Raw genomic sequence first — 7,500 nt, 5'->3', positions numbered from 1 at the left:
GATAAGGCTGGCTTGATACCATTTTCTAAGCCCAGTATATTGAGAAAAGAAGTAAGTGAAGAAGAAGTGTGGAGTCGAAAGTGGTTCTCCAATTTCTCTCCACTTGCTAAAATTGCAAAGTCTCCATTATAGCATAGAAGAGAGCGTTGAAGTCGGGGATGGAAGAGGATGAAAATGGGAAGTTTACTTATAGAGAGAAGTGAGAAATGCCCTGGGTGCACACACCGGTGTCTGACCATAGAATACATTTAAATAATGCCTCTAGAAAAGAGCTATGCATGTGTGCCTCAGTGGACTAATGGATAAGGCACTGGCCTCCTAAGCCAGGGATTGTGGGTTCAAGTCCCATCTGAGGTGATAACAAAAATCCTCCCTCTTTCTTTTCCAGAAAATTAGGTAGATTTATTACATGCTTCCTCTCAGAAGTTTATGAGGGATTAGGTACTTTGAAACGGTCCCATTTTACTTGTGTACACTTCACAGTCATGTTAGTGTTCTGAAACTGCAAAGTAGATTTTTAAATGCCTATTTTTGTGAGATGCATTTTCGACCGGCCAGAACATATTCCTTTGGAAAAAATGATTTGAATTGGATTGGTGTGAATCTTGTTTCTATAGGTGGTGACAGGCTTTCAGCTACTTGAATAGGTCAAGCCAGGATTCATAAAACTTATACAACCTATGTGAGTGTGAAAAATTAGCATATGCAGGAAGGAGCAATTTGTACTACTTTCAAAACAGTTTCACTCCACGTCTGGAAACGTCCAGAGCTATGTAGAGCATACAAATGAGCTTTAAACTCATGAGGAAAGAGGTTTGTATGCAAAAAGGAAAACAAAAGCATATCGTACTCATAAAATTCTCAATATATAGATTCCAAAAAAGTGCTTCCAGCGAAAAGAGCTGAAAGAACACTACGGGATGTAAACCTGAATACCTTTCAATAATATGTTCTCCATCCATGCATACCACCTACATGATAAAAATCATCTCAGGTGAACGGATGACCGCGTGGCCTAATGGATAAGGCGTCTGACTTCGGATCAGAAGATTGAGGGGTCGAGTCCCTTCGTGGTCGTTTTTGGCCAATGGTCACACAATCTGCTTTACATTCAGAGTGGAAAAAGTCTTTTCCAATACTCTTGTAGTCCTCACTTTCTCATTACTAATCATTAATAAAGTGGAGTACATACTGTAAACTCATTCAGGTTGCATCTTCAGTCTAACTACTTGTGCATTTTAGTGGCATTAAAAAGTGCTTCTATGCCGACGGACTGAATATGTAATAGGTTTGCAGAATTTTGACGTGACAGAATGGGTTTTTAGCTTAAGTGTGTGTAGAAGAACTGCAAGGTGTGTGCCTATGTGTGCATAGAGTGGTACATGTGTAAAATCTGTATGATTTGGGCAGTTAAAGTGCTGATTTTGCCTCCGAGTAAGAAAAGTACTACACAAAATGTATAAAGGATCGGCACATTGGCTGCCTTTGCTGATGCCCGAGTTGCCTAATTTGTAGTGCAATGGTTAAGTTGCAGAGTGTGGTTGAACTTGGTTAGGAGACTTAGTGCCTCTTTCCGTGTCCTACTGATGATAAGGATGGCTTGATACCATTTTCTAAGCCCAGTATATTGAGAAAAGAAGTCAGTGAAGAAGAAGTGTGGAGTCAAAAGTGGTTCTCCAATTTCTCTCCACTTGCTAAAATTGCAAAGTCTCCATTATAGCATAGAAGAGAGCGTTAAAGTCGGGGATGGAAGAGGATGAAAATGGGAAGTTTACTCATAGAGAGAAGTGAGAAATGCCCTGTGTGCACACACCAGTGTCTGACCATAGAATACATTTAAATAATGCCTCTAGAAAAGAGCTATGCATGTGTGCCTCAGTGGCCTAATGGATAAGGCACTGGCCTCCTAATCCAGGGATTGTGGGTTCAAGTCCCATCTGAGGTGATAACAAAAATCCTCCCTCTTTCTTTTCCAGAAAATTAGGTAGATTTATTACATGCTTCCTCTCAGAAGTTTATGAGAGATTAGGTACTTTGAAACGGTCCCATTTTACTTGTGTACACTTCACAGTCATGTTAGTGTACTGAAACTGCAAAGTAGATTTTTAAATGCCTTTTTTTGTGAGATCCATTTTCGACCGGCCAGAACATATTCCTTTGGAAAAAATGATTTGAATTGGATTGGTGTGAATCTTGTTTCTAGAGGTGGTGACAGGCTTTCAGCTACTTGAATAGGTCAAGCCAGGATTCATAAAACTTATACAACCTATGTGAGTGTGAAAAATTAGCATATGCAGGAAGGAGCAATTTGTACTACTTTCAAAACAGTTTCACTCCACGTCTGGAAACGTCCAGAGCTATGTAGAGCATACAAATGAGCTTTAAACTCATGAGGAAAGAGGTTTGTATGCAAAAAGGAAAACAAAAGCATATCGTACTCATAAAATTCTCAATATATAGATTCCAAAAAAGTGCTTCCAGCGAAAAGAGCTGAAAGAACACTATGGGATGTAAACCTGAATACCTTTCAATAATATGTTCTCCATCCATGCATACCACCTACATGATAAAAATCATCTCAGGTGAACGGATGACAGCGTGGCCTAATGGATAAGGCGTCTGACTTCGGATCAGAAGATTGAGGGTTCGAGTCCCTTTGTGGTCGTTTTTGACCAATGGTCACACAATCTGCTTTACATTCAGAGTGGAAAAAGTCTTTTCCAATACTCTTGTAGTCCTCACTTTCTCATTACTAATCATTAATAAAGTGGAGTACATACTGTAAACTCATTCAGGTTGCATCTTCAGTCTAACTACTTGTGCATTTTAGTGGCATTAAAAAGTGCTTCTATGCCGACGCACTGAATATGTAATAGGTTTGCAGAATTTTGACGTGACAGAATGGGTTTTTAGCTTAAGTGTGTGTAGAAGAACTGCAAGGTGTGTGCCTATGTGTGCATAGAGTGGTACATGTGTAAAATCTGTATGATTTGGGCAGTTAAAGTGCTGATTTTGCCTCCGAGTAAGAAAAGTACTACACAAAATGTATAAAGGATCGGCACATTGGCTGCCTTTGCTGATGCCCCCGTTGCCTAATTTGTAGTGCAATGGTTAAGTTGCAGAGTGTGGTTGAACTTGGTTAGGAGACTTAGTGCCTCTTTCCGTGTCCTACTGATGATAAGGATGGCTTGATACCATTTTCTAAGCCCAGTATATTGAGAAAAGAAGTAAGTGAAGAAGAAGTGTGGAGTCGAAAGTGGTTCTCCAATTTCTCTCCACTTGCTAAAATTGCAAAGTCTCCATTATAGCATAGAAGAGAGCGTTAAAGTCGGGGATGGAAGAGGATAAAAATGGGAAGTTTACTCATAGAGAGAAGTGAGAAATGCCCTTTGTGCACACACCGGTGTCTGACCATAGAATACATTTAAATAATGCCTCTAGAAAAGAGCTATGCATGTGTGCCTCAGTGGCCTAATGGATAAGGCACTGGCCTCCTAATCCAGGGATTGTGGGTTCAAGTCCCATCTGAGGTGATAACAAAAATCCTCCCTCTTCCTTTTCCAGAAAATTAGGGAGATTTATTACATGCTTCCTCTCAGAAGTTTATGAGAGATTAGGTACTTTGAAACGGTCCATTTTACTTGTGTACACTTCACAGTCATGTTAGTGTTCTGAAACTGCAAAGTAGATTTTTAAATGCCTATTTTTGTGAGATGCATTTTCGACCGGCCAGAACATATTCCTTTGGAAAAAATGATATGAATTGGATTGGTGTGAAACTTGTTTCTAGAGGTGGTGACAGGCTTTCAGCTACTTGAATAGGTCAAGCCAGGATTCATAAAACTTATACAACCTATGTGAGTGTGAAAAATTAGCATATGCAGGAAGGAGCAATTTGTACTACTTTCAAAACAGTTTCACTCCACGTCTGGAAACGTCCAGAGCTATGTAGAGCATACAAATGAGCTTTAAACTCATGATGAAAGAGGTTTGTATGGAAAAAGGAAAACAAAAGCATATCGTACTCATAAAATTCTCAATATATAGATTCCAAAAAAGTGCTTCCAGTGAAAAGAGCTGAAAGAACACTATGGGATGTAAACCTGAATACCTTTCAATAATATGTTCTCCATCCATGCATACCACCTACATGATAAAAAACATCTCAGGTGGACGGATGACCGCGTGGCCTAATGGATAAGGTACTGTTCAAACAAGCATGGAGCAGATCTTAGGTGCACAGTTGGTTTCAAGTGAATGTAACATCTTTCACGTAAATCTGGTCAGACTGCGCTTAGAGACCCCTGTGGTTATAACGCGCCATATAAATTAAATAAATAAATAAATAAGGCGTCTGACTTCGGATCAGAAGATTGAGGGTTCGAGTCCCTTCGTGGTCGTTTTTGGCCAATGGTCACACAATCTGCTTTACATTCAGAGTGGAAAAAGTCTTTTCCAATACTCTTGTAGTCCTCACTTTCTCATTACTAATCATTAATAAAGTGGAGTACATACTGTAAACTCATTCAGGTTGCATCTTCAGTCTAACTACTTGTGCATTTTAGTGGCATTAAAAAGTGCTTCTATGCCGACGCACTGAATATGTAATAGGTTTGCAGAATTTTGACGTGACAGAATGGGTTTTTAGCTTAAGTGTGTGTAGAAGAACTGCAAGGTGTGTGCCTATGTGTGCATAGAGTGCTACATGTGTAAAATCTGTATGATTTGGGCAGTTAAAGTGCTGATTTTGCCTCCGAGTAAGAAAAGTACTACACAAAATGTATAAAGGATCGGCACATTGGCTGCCTTTGCTGATGCCCCCGTTGCATAATTTGTAGTGCAATGGTTAAGTTGCAGAGTGTGGTTGAACTTGGTTAGGAGACTTAGTGCCTCTTTCCGTGTCCTACTGATGATAAGGATGGCTTGATACCATTTTCTAAGCCCAGTATATTGAGAAAAGAAGTAAGTGAAGAAGAAGTGTGGAGTCGAAAGTGGTTCTCCAATTTCTCTCCACTTGCTAAAATTGCAAAGTCTCCATTATAGCATAGAAGAGAGCGTTAAAGTCGGGGATGGAAGAGGATGAAAATGGGAAGTTTACTTATAGAGAGAAGTGAGAAATGCCCTGTGTGCACACACCGGTGTCTGACCATAGAATACATTTAAATAATGCCTCTAGAAAAGAGCTATGCATGTGTGCCTCAGTGGCCTAATGGATAAGGCACTGGCCTCCTAAGCCAGGGATTGTGGGTTCAAGTCCCATCTGAGGTTATAACAAAAATCCTCCCTCTTTCTTTTCCAGAAAATTAGGTAGATTTATTACATGCTTCCTCTCAGAAGTTTATGAGGGATTAGGTACTTTGAAACGGTCCCATTTTACTTGTGTACACTTCACAGTCATGTTAGTGTTCTGAAACTGCAAAGTATATTTTTAAATGCCTATTTTTGTGAGATGCATTTTCGACCGGCCAGAACATATTCCTTTGGAAAAAATGATATGAATTGGATTGGTGTGAATCTTGTTTCTAGAGGTGGTGACAGGCTTTCAGCTACTTGAATAGGTCAAGCCAGGATTCATAAAACTTATACAACCTATGTGAGTGTGAAAAATTAGCATATGCAGGAAGGAGCAATTTGTACTACTTTCAAAACAGTTTCCCTCCACGTCTGGAAACGTCCAGAGCTATGTAGAGCATACAAATGAGCTTTAAACGCATGAGGAAAGAGGATTGTATGGAAAAAGGAAAACAAAAGCATATCGTACTCATAAAATTCTCAATATATAGATTCCAAAAAAGTGCTTCCAGCGAAAAGAGCTGAAAGAACACTATGGGATGTAAACCTGAATACCTTTCAATAATATGTTCTCCATCCATGCATACCACCTACATGATAAAAATCATCTCAGGTGGCCGGATGACCGCGTGGCCTAATGGATAAGGCGTCTGACTTCGGATCAGAAGATTGAGGGTTCGAGTCCCTTCGTGGTCGTTTTTGGCCAATGGTCACACAATCTGCTTTACATTCAGAGTGGAAAAAGTCTTTTCCAATACTCTTGTAGTCCTCACTTTCTCATTACTAATCATTAATAAAGTGGAGTGCATACTGTAAACTCATTCAGGTTGCATCTTCAGTCTAACTACTTGTGCATTTTAGTGGCATTAAAAAGTGCTTCTATGCCGACCCACTGAATATGTAATAGGTTTGCAGAATTTTGACGTGACAGAATGGGTTTTTAGCTTAAGTGTGTGTAGAAGAACTGCAAGGTGTGTGCCTATGTGTGCATAGAGTGCTACATGTGTAAAGTCTGTATGATTTGGGCAGTTAAAGTGCTGATTTTGCCTTCGAGTAAGAAAAGTACTACAAAAAATGTATAAAGGATCGGCACATTGGCTGCCTTTGCTGATGCCCCCGTTGCCTAATTTGTAGTGCAATGGTTAAGTTGCAGAGTGTGGTTGAACTTGGTTAGGAGACTTGGTGCCTCTTTCCGTGTCCTGCTGATGATAAGGATGGCTTGATACCATTTTCTAAGCCCAGTATATTGAGAAAAGAAGTAAGTAAGAAGAAGTGTGGAGTCGAAAGTGGTTCTCCAATTTCTCTCCACTTGCTAAAATTGCAAAGTCTCCATTATAGCATAGAAGAGAGCGTTAAATTCGGGGATGGAAGAGGTTGAAAATGGGAAGTTTACTTATAGAGAGAAGTGAGAAATGCCCTGTGTGCACACACCGGTGTCTGACCATAGAATACATTTAAATAATGTCTCTAGAAAAGAGCTATGCATGTGTGCCTCAGTGGCCTAATGGATAAGGCACTGGCCTCCTAAGCCAGGGATTGTGGGTTTGAGTCCCATCTGAGGTGATAACAAAAATCCTCCCTCTTTCTTTTCCAGAAAATTAGGTAGATTTATTACATGCTTCCTCTCAGAAGTTTATGAGAGATTAGGTACTTTGAAACGGTCCCATTTTACTTGTGTACACTTCACAGTCATGTTAGTGTTCTGAAACTGCAAAGTATATTTTTAAATGCCTATTTTTGTGAGATGCATTTTCGACCGGCCAGAACATATTCCTTTGGAAAAAATTATTTGAATTGGATTGGTGTGAATCTTGTTTCTAGAGGTGGTGACAAGCTTTCAGCTACTTGAATAGGTCAAGCCAGGATTCATAAAACGTATACAACCCATGTGAGTGTGAAAAATTAGCATATGCAGGAAGGAGCAATTTGTCCTACTTTCAAAACAGTTTCACTCCACGTCTGGAAACTTCCAGAGCTATGTAGAGAATACAAATGAGCTTTAAACGCATGAGGAAAGAGGTTTGTATGCAAAAAGGAAAACAAAAGCATATCGTACTCATAAAATACTCAATATATAGATTCCAAAAAAGTGCTTCCAGAGAAAAGAGCTGAAAGAACACTATGGGATGTAAACCTGAATACCTTTCAATAATATGTTCTCCATCCATGCATACCACCTACATGATAAAAATCATCTCAGGTGAACGG

The 7,500-nt window shown here is 39.6% G+C and overlaps 3 non-coding genes across 3 annotated transcripts; all 3 read left to right on the top strand.

Annotated features, from left to right (window-relative positions):
* Positions 1-5,195: 5,195 nt before the first annotated feature.
* TRNAR-CCU (transfer RNA arginine (anticodon CCU)) lies at positions 5,196-5,268 on the top strand. Its single transcript has one exon. It is a non-coding gene; the product is annotated as a tRNA-Arg (tRNA).
* A 647-nt stretch (positions 5,269-5,915) lies between these two features.
* Positions 5,916-5,988, top strand: TRNAR-UCG (transfer RNA arginine (anticodon UCG)). The gene has a single exon. It is a non-coding gene; the product is annotated as a tRNA-Arg (tRNA).
* Positions 5,989-6,782: 794 nt separating this feature from the next.
* TRNAR-CCU (transfer RNA arginine (anticodon CCU)) lies at positions 6,783-6,855 on the top strand. Its single transcript has one exon. It is a non-coding gene; the product is annotated as a tRNA-Arg (tRNA).
* Positions 6,856-7,500: the final 645 nt, after the last annotated feature.

Source organism: Triturus cristatus, chromosome 4_1, assembly GCF_964204655.1.
Source record: "Triturus cristatus chromosome 4_1, aTriCri1.1, whole genome shotgun sequence".
Taxonomy (NCBI): Eukaryota; Metazoa; Chordata; class Amphibia; order Caudata; family Salamandridae; genus Triturus; species Triturus cristatus.
This window is presented reverse-complemented; position numbering and strand designations above follow the sequence as displayed.